General features: G+C 41.9%; 1 protein-coding gene and 1 long non-coding RNA gene across 5 annotated transcripts in view; both read right to left on the bottom strand.

The window, feature by feature from the left end:
• Positions 1–6,352, bottom strand: part of LOC133606540 (uncharacterized) — a 41,600-nt gene extending 35,248 nt beyond the window's left edge. The window contains exons 1-3 of one of the 3 annotated variants that reach the window (XM_061960601.2): positions 6,269–6,341; positions 5,605–5,674; positions 3,983–4,078 (exon numbers count right to left, since the gene is read on the bottom strand). The gene's annotated coding sequence lies outside the window, so the exon portion shown is untranslated. Of the gene's footprint in view, positions 1–3,982; positions 4,079–5,604; positions 5,675–6,268 lie in introns of those variants that run through there. The other 2 variants (XM_061960600.2, XM_061960602.2) reach the window with 2 other exon arrangements.
• Positions 6,353–9,282: 2,930 nt separating this feature from the next.
• Positions 9,283–16,397, bottom strand: LOC133606542 (uncharacterized). 2 transcript variants are annotated; one of them, XR_012050436.1, is made up of 5 exons: positions 16,069–16,397; positions 15,620–15,844; positions 13,947–14,063; positions 12,760–12,956; positions 9,283–10,180 (listed from the first exon to the last, which is right to left on the bottom strand). It is a non-coding gene; the product is annotated as an uncharacterized lncRNA (long non-coding RNA). The 2 variants fall into 2 exon arrangements; XR_009815262.2 differs by lacking the exons at positions 9,283–10,180; positions 12,760–12,956 and having other exon boundaries at positions 13,584–14,063; positions 16,069–16,385.
• Between the last annotated feature and the right edge of the window lie 766 nt (positions 16,398–17,163).

Genomic DNA, 17,163 nt, shown 5'->3' with positions numbered 1-17,163 from the left:
CCCCACAAGGTCTCTGAGGTCAGCTGATTAGTTTCTTCTTGTCGTCCCAAAAACCCGTTTTAATCCAGAGGTGATTGTGCATTTTCTGCTGTGGCTTCAAAACTTTGGAACTATCCCTCTTGCTATTCGGACAGCTCTCTCTTTAATGAGTTTTAAATCACGTCTTAAAACATTTTTATTTTTTGGCTTTTAAACCAGCATGAGAGTTCTGTGATTTAAGTTTATTTTATTTTCTCTGATGTATTTTTTGTATTCATTCTTTTATAGTTAAATGTTTTATATGACTGACTCTCCTAGAATGTACGTCTCAACTTCTGTGCAGCACTTTGTGAAACTTCTATTGTTTTTTGAAATGTGCTATATAAATAAAGTGGATTGGATTGCATTATGCTTGTTTTGACAGAGAACACCAACCCTGTCCTGCCCCCTCTCTGCTCCAGACCCTGGTTCAGTCCTGAGCACGTAGGAGGTGAGACGCATTTTCCGCAGCATCAACATCAGGAAGACACCTACACCAGATGGAGTGCTGGGACGAGTGCTAGGGGTGTAACGGTACACAAAAATTTTGGTTCGGTACGTACCTCGGTTTAGAGGTCACGGTTCGGTTAACAGAGGACGCTATCATCATCATGCTCCACACGCTACTGGAGAATAAAAACACATGCGCGGCTCCTCTTTGTGGACAACTGTTCGGCTTTTAACACCACTCGGCCATACAGACTCCACCCCAAACTCCAGCACCTGGGACTTAACATCACCCTGTGCAAATGGATTGTAAACGTTTTAACAAATCACACACAGAGTGTTTAAGTGGACAATAACACTTCCTCCACCCTTGTCATCAACACAGGGGCGCCTCATGGGTTTGTGCTGATGTCCGTGCTCTACACTATGTTCACCCATGACTGCTCTGTCTCTTCCTCCTCCAACCTTATTGTCAAGTTTGTAGATGATCCACAATCCTCGGACTCATCACCAATGACAATGAGATGGTTTATAGGAATGAGGTGCAACATCTGATGTCATGGTGTGACAATAACCTGGTCTTAAACATCAAAAAGACCAAGGAAATGATTGTGGCTTTTCAAAACAATAGACTCAAGAACCACAGAACTCTCTCCATCGGCTCAGATGTGGTGGAGAAGATCAGCGGTTTTAAATTCTTGGGGCTGACCGTGGCGGAGGACCTGTCCTGGGGCACTCAGATTGTCTCCGCAGCAGGGAAGGCCGAACAACGCCTATGCCACTTGAGGACCGCCTGCATTCCCAGACCTCTGATGGTGAACTTTTACAACTGCGCCATTTGCAGTGTCTTAATTTATGGATTTTTAGTGTGGTCCACTCACGCCACAATAGCGGACCGACAGACACTCCCTAGTGGTAAATGCAGCAGGGAAAATTATTGGGACTACTCTTCCACAGATACTGTATGTTCAATCTTCACCACTCACTGTCTCAAGAGAGTGCAGAACATCCTGCATGACCCTCAGACAGAATGTACAGGTCCCTACAGGTCCAAACAATAAGACTGTCTAACAATCTGTATTCTCAGGGTATAAGGCTGCTTAACACTAGCGCCCTCCACCCTCTCTGCTCTCCCTCTCATGGACAAAAACCACACATACCTACAATAGCTCTTAAGTGGACTTTGCATTGATGCACTCTTGTCACCATCTCCATGTCCCTGTTACATGTTGCAAGGCCGTCAAAAAGTGTTAACTGTTAACACTGGTTTATTTACAGGGATTTTGGGGTTCAGAACATGCGGCACTTTACATCAAACTATGCAGATGCTCTAAACTTAAATGTGTTGTTCTTTGTGACAATGACAAATTGGCTTTCTGAGTATGAAATTGGACCTGAGGGGTCATTCGAGTTGAAACTTCCGACTTCGAACCTCAGAAATTCCACCTTACCAGTACGTATGGAACGCAAGGCTAAATTTAACATTCACACAATATTTTGCCATTCTGTGTCTGATTTGGCATATATCAGATATACCTTAAAGGTATTCTATTATGCAAAACCAACTTTTCTTACCAATTGGTACATGTTTTTAGTCAAAAAATTTCTTAATTTAACCATAAAAGAAGGCAGAGATATTTACAAAAAAATCTTGCCTTCCTTAATACTTCCTCCAAATGAGCAGTTTGGAAATTACCCAACTTGACGATGGGTAAATTTGTGACGTTTTTCCCCAATTGTGACGTCAACTCCTTTTTCTCTATCCTCTTGTTGTGGGGCAGACAGTCTCGTACATGTACATACATCCTATACGGTTTCCATCCATCCATTTTCTACCACTTGTCCCTTTCGGGGTGGCAGGGGGTGCTGGAGCCTATTTCAGCTGCATTCGGGCAGAAGGCGGCGTACACCCTGGACGCCACCTCATTGCAGGACCAACACAGACAGACAACATTCACACACTAGGGCCAGTTGCCAATCAACCTATCCCCAGGTGCATGTTTTTGGAGGAAAAAGGAGTACCCAGAGGGAACCCACGCAGTCACAGGGAGAACATGCAAACTCCACACAGAAAGATCCTGAGCCTGGGATTTAACTCAGGACCTTCATATTGTGAGGCACATGCACTAACCCTGTTCCACCGTGCTGCCTTCCTGTGGAAACCTCTGCGGTTTTAATTTTCTAAAACAAAGTAGTGTATAGTTCAAACCTATCTTGTCAGTTAACTTTATAAGGAAGCGCTAAAAACTATAACATGGCTGATGAGAATAAGTGGAGGTACATAAATTGCAGCCACACTTCCGTCAGTCTACCCCAGGGCAGCTGTGGCTATGAAAGTAGCTTACCACCACCAGGTGTGAATGAATGATGGGTTCTACATGTAAAGCGACTTTGGGTACTTAGAAAAGCGCTATATAAATCCCAGGTATTATTATTATTATAAATAAGACCGCCCACAAAACGGGACATCCTGAAGACACTATCAGAAAGCGGCTTGAAGATGGTCTGTAAAACATAATCTATGGCCTGGATTACACTGCACACCAAATTAGATTTGTTTGCCCTTATGTGACACATATTAGATTTTTTTGCCAGTCTAAACACTCCAAAGAGCGTATCTTGTCAATCATGCACAAATACAAAACCCAAAACCAGTGACATTGACAGGTTGTGTAAATGGTAAATAAAAACAGAATACAAGGATTTGCAAATCCTTTAAATTATATTCAAAGTCCAAGATTAAGTTATATTCAAAGTCCAAGACAAGTGAAAGACTGCAAAGACAAGATAATTAATGTTGGAACTGAGACACTTCAATTTTTTTTGCAAATAATCATAACTTAGAATTTAATGGCAGCAAAACATTGCAAACAAGTTGGCACAGTGGCATTTTTACCACTGTGTTACATCGCCTTTCCTTTTAACAACACTCAGTAAATGTTTGGGAACTGAGGGGACCAATTTTTGAAGCTGCATAATGCACCACACATTTTCAATGGGAGACAGGTCTGGACGGCAGGCCAGTCTAATACCTGCACTCGTTTACTATGACGCCACGCTGTTGTAACACGTGCAGAATGTGGCTTGGCATTGTCTTGCTGAAATAAGCAGGGGCGTCCATGAAAAAGACCTTGCTTGGATAGGAACATAAGTTGCAGCAAAACCTGTATGTACCTTTCAGCGTTAATGGTGCCTTCACAGATGTGTAAGTTACCCATGCCTTGGGCACTAATACAGCCCCACACCATCACAGATGCTGGCTTTTGGACTAGGACTTGTGAACTTTGCACCTATAACAATCAGAATGGTCCTTTATCTCTTTGGTCCGGAGGACACAACGTCCACAGTTTCCAAAAACAATTTGAAATGTGGACTCGTCATACAACAGAACACATTTCCACTTTGCATCAGTCCATCTTAGATGAAATCGGTCCGGCCCAGCGAAGCCGGCGGCCTTTCTGGGGGTTGTTGATAAATGGCTTTCACTTTGCATAGCAGAGTTTGAACTTGCACTTACAGATGTAGCGACGAACTGTAGTCACTGACAGTGGTTTTCTGAGCCCATTTGGTGATATCCTTTACACACTGATGTCGCTTTTTGATGTAGTGCCGCCTGAGGGATGGAAAGTCATGGGCATTCAATGTTATGTGCAGTGATTTTTACAGATTCTCTGAAGCTTTTGATGATATTACGGACCGCAGATGGTGTAATCCAAAAATTCCTTGCAATAGCTGGTTGAGAAATGTTGTTCCTAAACTTTTGGACAATTTGCTCACACATTTGTCACAAAGCGGTGACCCTCGCCCCATCCTTGTTTGTGAATGACTGAGCATTTCATGGAAACTGCTATTATACCCAATCATGGCACCCACCTGTTCCCAATTAGCCTGTTCACCTGCGGGATGTTTGATGAGCATTCCTCAACTATCTCAGTCTTTTTTGCCACTTGTGCCAGCTTTGTTGATTACACATTGCAGGCATCAAATTCTGTATGAGCTAATATTTGCTAAAAAAAATTAAGTTTTTCAGTTCCAACATTAAAATAGTTTGTCTTTAAGTGTATTCAATTGAATATAGGTTGAAAGGGATTTGCAAATCGTTGTATGCGGTTTTCATTTACGATTTACACAACGTGCCAACTTCACTGGTTTTGGGTCTTGTAATAGGCTATATGTAATATATGTATATATAATTCGATTCCGAAGAAATATCGATTGTTGAAAGACCGGAATTGAGGCTGTGGCGCATTTGCTTACATGCTAAGTTAAGAAAAATTAAACTCCCGTAGCTCCAAGCTGATGTCCGTGTCTCCTCTTCTTCACAGCCATCGAAGTGCGCATGCAAGTACGTCGAGGCCACATTTGGGCCTCTGCTCGTTAACTCTGGAGTTTGATAAAAAATCACATTTTACTTGCAGCGTAAACATCCATTTTCTACCGCTTGTACCTTTTGGGGTCGCTGCAGCCTATCTCAGCTGCAAAATCAGATCTAAAAAAATCCGATTTGGGCCACTTTGGCCTGCAGTGTAAACGTAGTTTTTGTAACATCTTGACCAAATAACCACAATTACATATTGTGTAGACCACATATAAATCTCGCATGTAAACAAATCACAATGATCCCTTTAAAATACAGATATTTCACTGCAAATGATTTCGTTGTCGGATTAAGTGTCGTTTAAGATTGCGTAGCGCCTTTGATGTTTGACATGCCCCTTAAAACGTAGGAGCAGTTCGTTAAAAATTCCCAACATGAATTGACTACTATGAACAATCTTTATTCAAAATGTGCATTAAATATAGAACATTTAAAAAATATGTAAATTAACACGGCAACCCAACATTCTAGACTTTGTAGCGACGCGGATGTGAGGGCCTGCACCGTGTGCTAAGTGACGGTGCAAAGATGGACAAGGGTCGGATATTAACGTCCAGAAGCCGAAATGTAACTTGATACATTAATTGATCAACAGTGACCCTATATTATTACAACGGAATATGGAAAGTTGTTAGGACTTTAGCTTGCAGGCTTTCAGGAAGCTCCGTGTGTAAAATGCAGGGTACAAAACACAGAGCTGGTAAATCAAAAATCACATTTGATGAAACACGAACATGTCACTCTTGCTTCTAGATGTTTACCTTTTAGTATCGGCAGTAGCTGTTCAGCTTCGATCGTCGTTTCCAAGTTGCTAGCAGCCGTTAGCTTCTCCTGCGGCGGAAGTGTACACATGACAATATCCGCTTAAAATTGGATTGCATTAGTAACTACACATTTGTCCGTAGATACTGCCAAGTTAAATCTAAAGAATGCAAAAGTTCAAGCCTCTGAAGCAAACTGAAAAAATATATATTTAGACTTTAACGTCAGACGCGCTCGTACTTCCATTTTAGATAAATACAGTAAGCATGCGTTAATGTCTAGTATTCCGACTTTTTACAAATAGCACATAAAACGCAATAGCTGTCTGTCTTGTACTAAAATGCTTGAGCCATCAAGCATGGAAATTAACAATTTAAATATAAAAAACATGAAGCCCCTATAAAAAGGTACAGCACTCTAGCTTGTATGCCTCTAGCAAGCTCCTTACGTTAACATGCAAACAACAAACACAGTGCTGGTAAAAATCGAACACATTTGATGCAAAACAAACGTTTCACTATCGTTTAAGATGTACTGCTAGTAGGCCTCTAGCAAGCTCCTTACGTTAACATGCAAACAACACAAACACAGTGCTGGTAAAAATCGAACACATTTGATGCAAAACAAACGTTTCACTATCGTTTAAGATGTACTGTTGTGTACCAGCAGTATTTCAACAGCTTCATCCGTCGTTTCCCATAGCTGCTATCCGTCAATAGCTGCACCCACGACGGAAGATTCTAGAAGACACACTTCACTTCAAAATAAGAGCCACCCCAAAAAGGAATGACACTTCCTTTCACATGTTTTTAATTTTTTAAATTAATATATTTTAGTGTTTAAAACCATGTCGTTTTATGTTTGCAAAATTGTGTATGCAATTTATTGAGAAATAGCAAGCCCTGAGCAACTGAGCTATGAATATACAGCAGATTGAATGTTTACACATTCCAACAATTACTTACAAGTAACATACACAATGGTATTCGACATCTCGCAAAAATTACATGAAAAGGAGGAGCTATCGGTCATAATTCTAAATACTTGAATCTTAAGACGATATACACTTAACATAAATACATAGTACCATGATGATGAGTTCACAAGGTATAGGATCACTGTAACAGTGAAAATGTAAAACTCAAATTGCACAGTGCAGATCCATCTTCCTGACTGTTGTCTGTGCTTACGCACCAAACAGCAGTTCAGAGTACCCACCCTTTTTGGATACATTTGAGGGAGTACTGGAAAGTGCTCCCCCGGGTGATTCCCTTGTCTTACTGGGTGACTTCAACGCTCATGTTGGCAACGACAGTGAAACCTGGAGAGGCGTGATTGGGAAGAATGGCCGCCCGGATCTGAACCCGAGTGGTGTTTTGTTATTGGACTTTTGTGCTCGTCACAGATTGTCCATAACGAACACCATGTTCAAACATAAGGGTGCCTATATGTGCACTTGGCACCAGGACACCCTAGGCCGCAGTTCCATGATCGACTTTGTAGTTGTGTCATCGGATTTGCGGCCTCATGTTTTGGACACTCGGGTGAAGAGTGGGGCGGAGCTTTCTACCGATCACCACCTGGTGGTGAGTTGGCTACGATGGTGGGGGAGGATGCCGGACAGACCTGGCAGGCCCATACGCAGTGTGAGGGTCTGCTGGGAACGTCTGGCAGAGTCTCCTGTCAGAGAGAGTTTCAATTCCCACCTCCGGAAGAACTTTGAACATGTCACGAGGGACGTGCTGGACATTGAGTCCGAGTGGACCATGTTCCGCACCGCTGTTGTCGAGGCGGCTGATTGGAGCTGTGGCCGCAAGGTAGTTGGTGCCTGTCGTGGCGGTAATCCTAGAACCCGTTGGTGGACACCGGCGGTGAAGGATGCCGTCAAGCTGAAGAAGTAGTCCTATCGGGTTCTTTTGGCTCATAGGACTCCGGAGGCAGCGGACAGGTACCGACTGGCCAAGCGGTGTGCGGCTTCAGCGGTCGCGGAGGCAAAAACTCGGACATGGGAGGAGTTCGGCGAGGCCATGGAAAACGACTTCCGGACGGTTCGACGCGATTCTGTACCACCATCCGCCGCCTCAGGAAGAGGAAGCAGTGCACTGTCAACACCGTGTATGGTGCAGATGGTGTTCTGCTGACCTCGACTGCGGATGTTGTGCATCGGTGGAGGGAATACTTCGAAGACCTCCTCAATCCCACCGACACGTCTTCCTATGAGAAAGCAGTGCCTGGGGAATCTGTGGTGAGCTCTCCTATTTCTGGGGATGAGGTTGCTGAGGTAGTTAAAAAGCTCCTTGGTGGCAAGGCCCCGGGAGTGGATGAGATCCGCCCGGAGTTCCTTAAGGCTCTGGATGCTGTGGGGCTGTCTTGGTTGACAAGACTCTGCAGCATCGCGTGGACATCGGGGGCGGTACCTCTGGATTGACAGACCGGGGTGGTGGTTCTTCTCTTTAAGAAGGGGAACCGGAGGGTGTGTTCCAACTATCGTGGGATCACACTAAGGCTGAAACGACGCGTCGACGTAGTCGACGTCATCGGTTACGTAAATACGTCGACGCCGTTTTTGTGCGTCGGCGCGTCGCATATTTACGTCACACTACTTTACTGTCATGGCGGAGCGCAAAGCAGACGATGCGAGCGAGGGGAAAAAAGCACGCCAAAAGTCGTCAAAAGTGTGGGAGTATTTCAATAAACGGCCTAATAATGTTGTTGTATGCACACTGTGTCGAGCGGAAATGGCCTATCATAGCAGCACAACGGCTATGAACGAACATTTGAAAAGAAAACCCCCGACAGCGTTCTTGCCATCACCATCAACAAGTCAATCGTCCGCGTGCGTATACGTTGTCATTATTACACAAAAACATGAATGTGTCATTTGTATCTGCGTTGTAAATTCATAAACTAAAGCACCGTTTCGCTCTGAGAGGCGCGTTTGGCGTGCCTGTTCAGTGTTTACAAAGACGCGCTCCTCTTTAACGCTGTGGAGAGGCGGCGGCGGCGAGCGAGCGGCGAGGCGGGGCGCGCCGGGAGCAACGCCGCAATCGTGCCGAGGTGCGCGATCCGCGCAGTTGGAAGAGAAAAGACTTTGTGTAAAATTAAAAGATTGTAAACCTGGCAAAGCCGTCTGGCGTTCAGTCTGTCGGTCCTGAAAGAACCCCACGGCACAAGACGTGTCATAAACGCTAACGTTAATTAGTTGTGCAAATACCTTTTACAACATTAACAGTTACATATACTATGTACAAACGAACAATTAACTTTCACTTTAATCATACTATCATTGTTGTGTTATTAAGCAAAATAAGCAATACTTTTACTTTTGTTGAAATGTTTACACTGTACACTTTTTTGTATTGGATGTTTAGCTTTATTTTTGCACATTTTAGCAAATAAGCAATACTTTTACTTTTGTTGAAATGTTTACACTTGTTACAGAATATTTCCGTTTTGCACTTTTTTGTATTGGATGTTTATCTTTATTTTTGCACATTTTAAAGCAAAATAAGCAATACTTTTACTTTTGAAATGCTTATACTATTCCAGAATATTAAGATTTGCACTGGATGTTTACTTTTATATTTGCACATTAAAAAGCAAATAAGCTACTTTTAATTTTGTTAAATGTTAAAAGTTTTAAATGTTTACATTGTTACAGAATATTTTGTCATGTTGTTGTCAATGTTGACTGAGTGGCCATACTTTTTTTTTTGTAAATAAAAGCCATGCCTTTTGAAAAAACTGGCCTACATTTATTTTTTCCTCTTCATTTTAAATTAAAAAAAAAAATCGGTAAAAGGAAAAATAATCTATAGATTAATCGAAAAAATAATCTACAGATTAACCGATTAATCGAAAAAATAATCTATAGATTAATCGATAGAAAAAGAATCGTTAGCTGCAGCCCTAGATCACACTCCTCAGCCTTCCCGGTAAGGTCTATTCAGGTGTACTGGAGAGGAGGCTACGCCGGATAGTCGAACCTCAGATTCAGGAGGAACAGTGTGGTTTTCGTCCTGGTCGTGGAACTGTGGACCAGCTCTATACTCTCGCCAGGGTCCTTGAGGGTGCATGGGAGTTTTCCCAACCAGTCTACATGTGCTTTGTGGACTTGGAGAAGGCATTTGACCGTGTCCCTCGGGAGGTCCTGTGGGGAGTGCTCAGAGAGTATGGGGTATCGGACTGTCTGATTGTGGCTGTCCGCTCCCTGTACGATCAGTGTCAGAGCTTGGTCCGCATTGCCGGCAGTTAGTCGGACATGTTTCCAGTGACCGTTGGACTCCACCAAGGCTGCCCTTTGTCACCGATTCTGTTCATAACTTTTATGGACAGAATTTCTAGGCGCAGTCAGGCGTTGAGGGGATCCGGTTTGGTTGCTGCAGGATTAAGTCTCTGCTTTTTGCAGATGATGTGGTCCTGATGGCTTCATCTGGCCAGGATCTTCAGCTCTCACTGGACCGGTTCGCAGCCGAGTGTGACGCGACTGGGATGAGAATCAGCACCTCCAAGTCCGAGTCCATGGTTCTCGCCCGGAAAAGGGTGGAGTGCCATCTCTGGGTTGGGGAAGAGACCCTGCCCCAAATGGAAGAGTTCAAGTACCATAAACTTTATTTTTTTTTTGCAAATAATAATTAACTTAGAATTTCATGGCTGCAACACGTGCCAAAGTAGTTGGGAAAGGGCATGTTCACCACTGTGTTAACATCACCTTTTCTTTTAACAACACGCAATAAACGATTGGGAACTGAGGAAACTAATTGTTGAAGCTTTGAAGTGGAATTATTTTCCATTCTTGTTTTGTGTAGAGCTCAGTGTTTCCCACACATTCATTTATTTGTGGCGGCCCGCCACGAAAGAATTACGTCCGCCACAAATGGATTTTTCGGCTTTTGACTCGCTCGACCGCTCATAAAAGCAACGGGACTCTGTCTGTGAATGTTGCTTGTAGTTACAACTCCGGTGCAGTAGGTGGCGGTAGCCTACTATGCATTGTAACTCCGCCAATAGCACTTAATTCACCTGGTGGGCAAGAAGAAGAAGAAGAAGACCGACCGGATCAAAATACGAGGGTAATATAGGTTATAGGTAGATAGGTTATAGCTGCATCGCTCGCGGCTCGTCATATATTTAACGTTAATCCGCGATTTCACCGAGCGTTTCACTGACGGTGAGCAGCCTGACGCTGCTTCATTAACACCACCGCTGTTTGACTCGGGGTACGCACGTAGTAACAGTCTCCTGTTTTCATACCGACGAGCTAACGTGTCCAGGTTATAACCCTGTTGTCAATAAACACACGTGGAGACGGTGCTTCAGATACTGCATTAATAATTAAGCTAAATTGTCCACTGTAGCATGTGAATGCAATGAAAAGAATAAAATCTGAGCCAACCAGCTGTTAAAATGTTGTCCAGGTTAATGTTTTGGCCATTAAAGGCCCTTCATTTCAAGATTTCAACTGTGATCGGGCTTTAAACAGGTGGCTGACCTGTTCAGATGGGTGTAACTCAGGGGTGTTCACACTTTTTCTGCAGGCGAGCTACTTTTCAATTGATCAAGTCGTGGGGATCTACCTCATTCATATATATAATTTATATTTACTTATTTATGAAATATATGTTTTTGTTAACAAGTTAAAGGTGTTTAATGATAATGCAAGCATGTTTAACACATATAGTTGATATTGTTAATAAATTAAAGGTGTTTAAAGATAATACAAGCATGTTTAATACATATAGTTAATATTGTTAACAAGTTAAAGGTGTTTAATGACAATACAAGCATGTTTAATACATATAGTTAATATTGTTAACAAGTTAAAGGTGTTTAAAGATAATACAAGCATGTTTAACACATATAGTTAACATTGTTAATAAATTAAAGGTGTTTAATGATAACACAATTATGTTTAATACATATAGTTAATATTGTTAACAAGTTAAAGGTGTTTAATGACAATACAAGCATGTTTAACACATATAGTTAATATTGTTAACAAGTTAAAGGTGTTTAAAGATAATACAAGCATGTTTAACACATATAGATTCCTTTCTTTCATGAAGACAAGAATACAATATAAGTTGGTGTATTACCTGATTCTGATGACTTGCATTGATTGGAATCAGACAGTGGGGCTGATAACGTCCGCATTTTCGAATGGAGGAGAAAAAAAGTCCTCCTTTCTGTCCAATACCACATGAAAGTGGTTGGTTTTTGGCATCTTATTTGTCCAGCTTCTGTACTCCTTTGTATACACTTTACAAGAAATACATTGTCGGCAAACTCCGTAGCTTGCTAGCTTGTGCACGCCAGCTTTCTGAGACTCTTATTTTGTTAGCGCAACTGTGCAGTCGGTCTTTGGAGTTTTGACGACAGGTACGGCGCCAGAGTCTGTTGAAATAAAGTGTTTCTCGCCTTCCTGTCGGTAATTTTAATGAGCTAAATATGTACATAAAGTGTTGTACTTATATTCCAACTCCGCGTTCTTTTTGGTCATCGCCGCTGCCGCCGCCACCTCCCACCCCCCGACCACACCACCACAAATAGATGCCTGTCCTGTGGGAAACACTGGAGCTTCAGTCATTCAACAGTCCGGGGTCTCTGCTGTCGTATTTTACGCTTCATAATGCGCCACACATTTTTGATGGGAGACAGGTCTGGACTGCAGGCAGGCCAGGAAAGTACCCGCACTCTTTTTTTACGAAGCCACGCTGTTGTAACACGTGCTGAATGTGGCTTGGCATTGTCTTGCTGAAATAAGCAGGGGCGTCAATGAAAAAGACGGCGCTTAGATGTCAGCATATTTTGTTCCAAAACCTGTATGTACCTTTCAGCATTAATGGTGCCTTCACAGATGTGTAAGTTACCCATGCCTTGAGCACTAATGCACCCCCATACCATCATAGATGCTGGCTTTTGAACTTTGCGTTGATAACAGTCTGGATGGTTCGCTTTCCCTTTGGTCCGGATGACACAATGTCGAATATTTCCAAAAACAATTTGAAATGTGGACTCGTCAGCCCACAGAACACTTTTCCACTTTGCATGAGTCCATCTTAGATGATCTCGGGCCCAGAGAAGCCGGCGGCGTTTTTGGATGTTGTTGATAAATGGCTTTCGCTTTGCATAGTAGAGCTTTAACTTGCACTTACAGATGTAGCCATCCATCCATCTTCTTCCGCTTATCGGAGGTCGGGTCGCAGGGGCAGCAGCTTAAGCAGGGAAGCCCAGACTTCCCTCTCCCCAGCCACTTCGTCCAGCTCCTCCCGGGGGATCCCGAGGCGTTCCCAGGCCAGCCGGGAGAGATAGTCTTCCCAGCGTGTCCTGGGTCTTCCCCGTGGCCTCCTACCTACAGATGTAGCGACAAACTGTATTTAGTGACAGTGGTTTTCTGAAGTGTTCCTGAGCCCATGTGGTGATATCCTTTCGAGATTGATGTCGGTTTTTGATACAGTGCCGTCTGAGGGATCGAAGGTCACGGTCATTCAATGTTGGTTGGTTTCCATGCCGCTTACGTGGAGTGATTTCTCCAGATTCTCTGAACCTTTTGATGATATTATGGACCGTAGATTTTGAAATCCCTAAATTTCTTGCAATTGCACTTTGAGAAACGTTGTTCTTAAACTGTTTGACTATTTGCTCACGCAGTTGTGGACAAAGGGGTGTACCTCGCACCATCCTTTCTTTTGAAAGACTGAGCATTTTTTGGGAAGCTGTTTTTATACCCAATCATGGCACCCACCTGTTTCCAATTAGCCTGCACACCTGTGGGATGTTCCAAATAAGTGTTTGATGAGCGTTTCTAAACTTTATCAGTATTTATTGCCACCTTTCTCAACTTCTTTGTCACGTGTTGCTGGCATCAAATTCTAAAGTTAATGATTGTTTGCAAAAAAAAAAATGTTTATCAGTTTGAACATCAAATATGTTGTCTTTGTAGCATATTCAACTGAATATGGGTTGAAAATGATTTGCAAATCATTGTATTTCGTTTATATTTACATCTAACACAATTTCCCAACTCATATGGAAACGGGGTTTGTACACGATAAAACAGATAGAAACTTGAAAAAGTATGGAGGTCTACAACTTCTTTGGATGTGGCTGGGTCAAGGAAATTGGTATGAAGACTCTCCCGGATAAATATGCATTTAAAAATGAGATCAAACTCCTTGTGTGTTAAACATACCAGGCCAATAAAGCTGATTTGGATGTTTGATAATTTGTATTTAATAGTGGAAATTAGTTCAAAACAAGGTTATAGTGTTGAAATGCGCAAGGAGTTTCACGATATTAAAAACAATGCTGGAAAAGTTTCTCTTTGGTCCATTTTGTTTACCATAAAATGCATAGTGAGTGTTCTCAATCGGTGTCGTGTTTCCTCCTCTCCTCATCATCATTTGGCACCTCCACCTCCTGGACCAGCTCCTCCAGCCTATCCTCCTACTGGGTGTGTCTGTTCAATTTTTAGGGAGGACATTTCGAAACATTAACTTTCTTCAAATTATAACCATACAATAGTACCAAATAATAAGTATAATTGTTTGTGCCTTTTGTTCGCTAGTCCCTTACATTTCATTACATAGCCAAGATGGTGACTATAGGTTGTATTCAGTCACATGACTTTTGAACAGAAGTGAACGAAGTTGTGGTCGACCAAACCAATATGGCTAATGTGCAGCAAACAGCGTGCAAACTATCCGAGTACCCAAGGGGTCTAGATATTAACACTAAAAGCAGATACAAGCAACAACAAAAAAATCTATTATGCAATAGAATCGATTCCTATAAGTTATATAAAAAAGATTTGTCGAGTGATCACAAAGATTATCTGTTGGTGGAGTTCCCTGACATGTCGAACTATCTGGGGCGTCAGACGTCATTCTACGCGACAAAACAGATGAAAACTTAGAAAAGCATGGAAGCCTACAACTTATTTGTGTGTGGATGGATCAAGGACATTGTTATCAAGACTCTCCCGGATAAATCGTGCATCATTTTTGCTCGAGTAAGGTTGCATTTCATGATTTAACTTAATTACAAACTATCTTGAGACTTTGTACTGGTCTATTTGAACAGCTAGCTGTCGCAAGACTTCAAGCTGGCGTCTCATCCATTATTTCTGGGTTGGTGCTGTACAACGCCAGCTGTTTTGCCCAACAAATAAAGCAAATACTGCCCCTTTGTGAAGAATAGGTGCAAATATGTGGGATTTATGGAACAAGGTAGCTTGTGAGTGTTATATTTGGATTGTTGAGCGATCTGTGTAATACAATTTGTTTGTTGGCGCCGGCTGTACGAGTTCATTCATTATATGTCTCTCGCTTGGTAACATAAAATTAATGGATTTACAATGGGAAATACTAAACTTTAAAAGTATATCAAACAAACACAGGGATCACTGCAAACTTGTGTGTTCTTCGACTTTGCTCCCTTGGACTGAAGTGCTATTAAAAAGATCGCCACTTTTCTAGTCGTGTTGTAAAATCTTGCACTCTTTTGCCCCTTCTTGATTACCTCTTGAGGAACTTTGAATAAACTTTTATCCTTTTCGTGATTTGAATGTTCCCAACAGCCTAAAACAATGCAGGCATGTAGTATTTTTCTTTGAGAAAGGCTAAAATTTGCCCAGAACGCTATGACAACAGAAGCTTGTTTGACCACCGCATTGAGTCTCGCATATCTAATGAGCCGGACATTAAGTCAGGTGTATACAACCTGGTGGTAAGTGTCTATCACCACGTTCCACATTTTGAGTGCTACATCAGGGTAATGACAGTGCACTGCATTTTGCTGTACTTTTCTCAGTGTGAACGAGCTTTTGCACTTAAAAGGTGAAGTGTAAATACAGAAGTGCACCAATTGAGACACACCAAACAGGAGACTACAACCTGGGAAAAGGTTTTTCAAGCTCTGGCTTCTCCTTGGCACTATCACAAGCCATTAATCCCTATAGGCAAAGACTGGGTTGCTGTGTATGTGTTTACTGAGGATATGGCGTGGCACACTTACTGTGTATCGTGTGGGAACTTAGTACGACTCTGTGGTTTGCTTGTGTCAGGGGGATCGCACACCAACCAGGGAACTTTTCCTGTTCCCATCTTTCCTGTCTGTAATATGACTGCCTTCTCTTCTTCAGTCATGAGCGGTGGGTCTCTCTTCCAGCAGCCATTGAGCCGCAACCGTGCTGGCGTAGATGACGTATGACCATGAAAGGAGCACCACAGACAACAACACCTGACAAATGCAACAAAGCAGGTCAAATATTTAAATTGATGTCCGAGTTTATACCTCAGTAATATAATTCTTATACTATTATTTTTCTAAACATTAAAAAACATTAACAGAAAGTTTTTTCCTTGAGAGGGAACGCTACAAAACCAAGCAGTTTGCTAGCTATCTAGCTAAGGTTTAAACCACTACTAAATAAAACATTTTGCGCATAATGAGCGTCAATTTACCGCCAAGTAAATCCTGTCCAGAGTCCGCCCGGTGACCATTTTCATTCTTGTTACTTTTGAACGCAGTATAGCCTCACTAAAGACATTCGTTTACACTGCAAGTAAAATGTGATATTTATCAGGCTCCAGTGTAAACACACACAGGCCCTTATGTGGCCCCCAATGTCACTTGTATGCGCAGTTCGATGAAGTAAAAACAAAGACAATTGACCGGATTCCGTAAAGGAACAAGGAAGTCGCTACTACAAAATAAAATGAAAATCGCCACCATAGATATGGTCGCCACACCTTAAACATCTATGTTTTACGTGAAATGTAATTAAAGTAATGTAATCTACATATATGTGTGTATATGTACGTATATGTATATGTAAGCAACACAGCGTCAATTCCGGTCTTCTACAATCGCTATTTCTTCGGCATCAAAATATATATTCATATATTACGTAGAGCCTATTATTTGTGCACTATTGACTAGTGATGCACCGAATATTCGGAAGTCAAAAATTAGACTTTGCTCACCGAAACCGGATGTTGTGATAAAGTGTCCACTTCCGCTGGCGGGCAACATCTTTCCTCGCGCACACGAATGACGCATCTTGCCCAAAGGTGACGAAAAACTTACATACGGTTCACATTGCGTTTAGACTGAAGTCACTTTTGAAAAGACCATATACCAATCGGATTCAGATTACCTCCCGATGTGGCCTGAATTTGATGCGAGAAAGTCAGATTGTATGCATTTTTTATTTTATTTTTTTTAACTTTTATTTATAAATTTCAACATTTACAAACAGACAAGAAACAATCAAAATAAGTACAAAAATAGTACAAAACAGTACAAAAAGAGTACAAAACAGCGCCAGGGGGTTATAAATTCAAAGTAACTAAAATGGAATGCAATAAACAAAGTGCAAAGCCATAGACTCACTCAATTTCAGTAAATAACTTTAATTTGGAACACAGCATCATCGTTTTCACAACTTTTTGGTTGTTAGAGGTAGAGTGTTTTAATGTAGAGTTCTAATTCTTTTTTAAAGGCACAAAAGACAGGTCGGGTATTGAGAAACTTACATTTATGAATATAAAACTTAG

Source organism: Nerophis lumbriciformis, linkage group LG05 (genome assembly GCF_033978685.3).
Source record: "Nerophis lumbriciformis linkage group LG05, RoL_Nlum_v2.1, whole genome shotgun sequence".
Lineage (NCBI taxonomy): Eukaryota > Metazoa > Chordata > Actinopteri > Syngnathiformes > Syngnathidae > Nerophis > Nerophis lumbriciformis.
This window is presented reverse-complemented; position numbering and strand designations above follow the sequence as displayed.